Here is a 5,717-nt window from a genome sequence, read left to right as displayed (position 1 = left end):
CTGTTTCATTATTCTTCCATAGATCACAGCAGTAAGAAAGAAACATCCACACAATGAACCATAGTGAATGAATACTAATATCATATAACATCGTATATGTCTCTAGGCTCCAAATATCTTTACGCAGATAATATCCGTGTTTTAATCATCTTAGTATCCCATATGACTTTGTACAACATCTACTCTTAGTTGATACTTAGTACTCTGTGTAGTATTCATTTAAATGAAACAATGTTTCTATTTTTTTACTAGCTTAAAAGATATTATATTTTAGTATATAAAGCTATTAAATTTATCTGTGTCAAGAGCAAAACATTACCCCTTACCTGGCTTCATCACTGAGAGGTGGGCATCTGATTCAGCAACACTCATTAACTGCTAGGAAGATGACTCGTGTTAACTGTAGTAAAGCCATTTTACAATCAACTTATTAAGTAATAACACTAGCCAAAAACACAGAGACACAGATACCAAAAATGATGTGTTTAGTACATGCAAATAGCTATACTTGGGGCATCACTATCAAGTAACAAGACTGATTTAATACTTTACAGTCATAGCATATTAAAAATATATTAACAGAGGGATAATGGTCCCACATATAAAAAATGTCTATATGGAAAAGGCCGTGATTTATTGCAAAACATAATATATAGCAAATTCCAAGGAAAGGCAAACACATTTTAAAAGCAAATTTTTAAATGTAATGGCTTAAGCCAAAGTATCCATTACTTTCTGAGAATTCAGAACTTTTGGGGTAGAAGAATGCCTTTTGTTTTTTCTCTTTGTTCTTTCCTTTTGGTAACTTTTCCGTCTATTGATTTACTCTTTTTTCTTTTATTTCTGCTGATACTTTTGTTTCTTTTGAAGTGTCCTTTTCAGTGGAACTGGATAAGACCTTTTTCTTTTATTTCAATTTGATTTTTTCTTTTCTTTTTTCTTTTCCTCTTGTTCATTTATTCTTTTTTTCTGTAATGCCTGCAATGTATTCAGTTCTTCATTCTCTTCATCGCTATCTTCACTACTTGTACTGTTGACATCCAAAACTATGTCCCTTTTAGGGTCTACTCACAGAAAATTGTGGCATTCAAAAGTCAAGTAACAAGAGTAGCACATTTTTTACAGTCTGCTCTGACATTGTCCTTGTTGCAACCTGGGACTACCATGACGGTGGTAAGAGGGCTCACTGGTTCAATTTTTCTGCTTTTAACATGTAGTCTTGGGAATAGTGAATAATTATTGTTAATTTCAAGGTGAAAATGAAATTCTAAACTTGAATCTTATTTTATAAAAAAGAGCAACTACAGTAATTAAATCATGCAAATCATATGTTAATTTTATGAATGTATACTTCACAGTATGTAACTATTCTCAGCTGTCTCTCTAAGAGAAATTGCCCAGATCCTAATAGCTTATAAAAGGTTCAGAACTAAGCACTTACCATCTCTGGGATATTTAGCAAAAAGTTTGGAGCAGGTTAACAAGTACAACCTGAGGAAACCTGCAAAATGAAGCAGATTTCCAGTGAATAAAAATGAACACCAAATCTGTTTCAATAACCTAATTCCTGGTAGTTTCTGATTTCAATTATTGTCCAAACTGATATTAAAAAATAATTATTTATTGTCCATACAATAATTTGAGTCATTCTCTGTTCTGTGAAGCCAGAAGAAAAGGAGATCAAGAAAGAGGATCCAGGAACAAGGCTGCAAACATTAGCAGACTTAATGAGCTAGTTAAGGCATCGCAGGTGAGCAGCAGACTCTAAGGAGTGCACAGTAGCAAATCAGTTTGTGTTGTCGATGTACTTAGTAAAGTTTTTACTGGTAATTAGTTAGGATTTAGATGGTGAAAGTGAATACATACAGGGCATTTTTGTGATTTAAAGTATTTGTATGGAGGGAAAATGAGAGTTTTAAATTTCACTAATTTACAGCAGGAATCAGACCAGTTCGGGTCTGTATGCTGTATCCACAATAGATTAGGAAATACAATTTGAATTAAACCAGTTTATATATATAAACTTTTAAAACATGACTTAAGATGTAGTATGCACACAATAAATGTTAACTCTCACTGTTGTTTTTAATAGTGATGCCACCACTACAATAGAAAATGTTTCCTGGTGTAGCCAAAATTCTGAGACTCCTGAAAATGTAGTCCAAATAGTGTTCCCATATGTAGCTTAAGGGCAGCACCTTATGAATTTTCTACTGCTTTCAACTTCTCTGGTTACAAATAAGAGGAGTCTGGACATCAAAGAATAAATATTTGGAGGAATCAAATAAGTTACACGTTTCTGACACTTTCTACCGATCTCCTCTAAAGTGCTATTCATTTTCATTCTGTCTTGATGTTACATGACCCCAGACATATGTCCACTGGTGTTATTATGACCCCCAAAAGCATATACTACAGCAAAACATAAAAACAAGAAATCACTATCAAGAAAATTGGCTAGAAGAAGAAGAAACATAAAATAAAATGCACCTATATTTTCTGAGTCATTGATTTAGAAGGACAAAGTAAGTAAAATTTTAGTTACAGATGAATCTAACAGGTTGGCAAGTCCTCACAGGAGATGTTCTGCTTAATTCAATGATGTTGGCAATTGATTGAAGTACATCTCATTTGTTGATTTAATGGACATGAAGTCTGACAATGAATCCATGTCTGACAATCACTGAAAGGAGAAAAATTCTCTTGGAAACTCACTGGTGTGAATGATTCAAAATGAAAAGCGAAGCTTGAATAGTCACTCTATATGTGCTTCAGGAATGTCTTTCTCCTTTCTTGAGTTACTTTCTGAAAAAATTATTCCCTTTCTCTAACATTGTTCAAACACTGACACTTCAGAAACGTTTTCCTGACCACTGTGACTGTAATACCTTTCACATTTACCTAAATCACACCCCATGGCAAGTTATTGAAATATAATAGCCAGCAGTGCAATTATGGCAGTTAATTAACTTTAATGATGCTCAATTTCTTCACCAGAAAACAACTAGGGGGAAAGGGGAGATGTCACATACACCTCACCAGCCTGTACTTAGGATTTAAAGAGAGCATTATTGAAATAGTAAGGGGTCATGAAATGTATAGTAGGAGTTTACCAAATGTTATTTCTTTGTAGCTAGAGCATATTTGTTTTCACATATAAACAGAGAATCCAAAGCCCCAGTAGCTGCAATGAAGTAATTTTATTGTATCTACTCTTACAATCTCAGCTTCATTCACTTATGTTGAAAATATTTATGTTGGATCTATTTATGTGCCAGAAAATTCATTTGATAGTGGGAATGTAATGATGAGTGAAAACAAACCCAATCCCTTTTCTCACAAGGTTTATAGATATTAATCAAGAATTAAGGTGATAAAAAATAAGTAAATAGCAGTTAACTATGTAAAATGAGCAAAAGGAGAAGAATATTCTAGGTGGAAACATACACACACAAATTGCAAAGGCAATATGACATGAGAAAAAATTATTCATTCAAGGACCAAATGATGATGATGATGATGATGATGATCATGATGATGATGATTGACAGAGCAGGAGCATCGCCATCTTGGACAATGCTGCCTTTTTAAAGTTCCCATTGATCAAAAACCGCCTAACTCCAAAGGGTAGCAGCTTACTAGCTAAGGTCAGCATGACCGGTCATAAACCACAAATAACATCTCCAACCAGAAACATCCCAACCCTAAAATAAACCCCTCCCTGACCGGAGACATGCCAGCCCTGAAATAACCTCCCCTCCAGCAGGAGAGATGTCAGTCCCAAGATAACCTCCCCTTTGAGCGGACACATTTCAACTCTTCAATAAAGTTTTCCTCCACACAGAAACATTCCAAGTCTATGATAAGCTCTCTTGCCCTAAAACCTTTAAATACCTTTAGTCTGTAAGAGAGAGCAGTCCTGACCAAAAAAAAAAAAAAAAAAATCAACCAGAAGCTCCTCTCAGGTTTGTTCTCCAAAATAAACCTGTCTTTGACTGTTGAGTCACTTTTCATGTTTCTCTCTTCTTTCTTTAGCTCTTACAATGATAATGGTGATAGGCAAGAGATTATGGCTGGAGAAGAAAGCAAGAAGGTAGACACATAAGATTATAAGATAAAGCTGCAGTGGAAGACAGATGTCAGAACATACACAGTTTTGAATTATGTAATCTTTAAAAAAAGTATCTTAATAGAATTGGGGAAAAAAAGAAAATAAGAGATCTCAGACACAAAAACAGTATTTCTTGGGGACAAGGAAGGTATTTCAGTGTGTTGGTCTGCTGTAGGAAAGTGCCACAAACTGGGTATCTAAGAGCATCAGGAGTTTATTTTCTTACACTCCTAGGAGGTCGAAAGTCTTAAATCATTATGTTGCCAGGTCTGTGCTTCCTCTGAACCTCCTGTTCAAAGCCTCCTTCCTAGCTCCTGGTAATTCCTTGGCTTGTGACAGCATAACACCTATCTTTATATGATGCTCTCACTCCATGTGTATATGCCTGTGGCCACATTTTTTTCCCTTTTATAAGGGCAGTCATAATTCTAAGGAGGGCACACCCTAATGGCTTCATTTTAACTAATTATATCTGCCATGACCTTATTTCCAAATAAAGCCACAACTTGAGGTAGTAAGGGTTAGGACTTCAACGTATTAATTGTTGTGGGAGGGGGTGTAATTCAACCCATAACAGATGGCATATCATTAATGGTGCATAACTTAAGTCAAATGCTCTACCCCTGAGCTATACCCCCCTTAATGGTACATAACTGATACTTGACATCAAATAAAAATTGTACTTCTTGTTTATTAATGATCTATAATTGTTATTTTACTATTTACTTTTAAATTTGATCTTGTATTTACAGCTTGTGAAGGGAAGATATCTTGGGCCCTCAAAATCACTAAGGAAAACTCAAGGCAGGAACTGCTTCATGGGAACCCGCCTCTCATTCTATTCGAAGTCACTCCTCTGCTCACTGAGACAGATGCGTATCTGATTTGCCTCCTTTGCAAACGCTAATCAGAAACCCCAAAGAATGGAACCACTTGTGTCTTACCTATCTGTTGCCTGGAAGCTCCCTCCCTGCTTCTAGTCTTCCTGGTTTTGCTTCAAGTTGTCCCACCTTTCCAGACCAAACCAATGTATGTCTTACATATTTTGATTGGCGTCTCATGTCTCCCTCAATGTATAAAACCAAGCTGTGCCTTGACCACCTTGCTCACATGTTGTCAGGATTTCCTGAGTCTGTGTCACGGACGTGTCCTCAATGTTGGCAAAATAAACTTTCTAAATTAACTGAGACCTGTCTCAAACTTCCGGAGTTCACGAGCTTATGTAGTCTACCCTCCTTACGATCCTGTAACAGATGTAATTTTTTTACTGTAAAAAAGGAATAATCATACAGATATGCTTATATTAAACCATACAAAATTAATATTAAGGTAATTGAATATTCATTTACCGTAAATTAGTTTACCTCCAATTGAATAGCTAGGTGAAGATTGTATTACCTGTATGTGTTTTCTTTATAAAAAATAAGGATTTAAATTAAGATGGCATTCTAGACTCACGTGTGATTCACTTATCCTTATTGAGAAACTAACACTGTGTAGCAGTAAAAAAAAAAAAAAAAAAAAAAACAGATTGAAGAAAAATAAAATACAGAATTCAGGAGAGGGTGAGACAAAAAACAAAGAGGAGATGTAAAATTCTGGAAGA

At 35.2% G+C, this 5,717-nt stretch overlaps 1 pseudogene; it reads right to left on the bottom strand.

Moving 5' to 3' along the window:
- Positions 1-711: 711 nt before the first annotated feature.
- LOC117096739 lies at positions 712-1,166 on the bottom strand (annotated as a pseudogene).
- Between the last annotated feature and the right edge of the window lie 4,551 nt (positions 1,167-5,717).

Source organism: Trachypithecus francoisi, unplaced genomic scaffold (assembly GCF_009764315.1).
Source record: "Trachypithecus francoisi isolate TF-2019V2 unplaced genomic scaffold, Tfra_2.0 Lachesis_group14, whole genome shotgun sequence".
Lineage (NCBI taxonomy): Eukaryota > Metazoa > Chordata > Mammalia > Primates > Cercopithecidae > Trachypithecus > Trachypithecus francoisi.
This window is presented reverse-complemented; position numbering and strand designations above follow the sequence as displayed.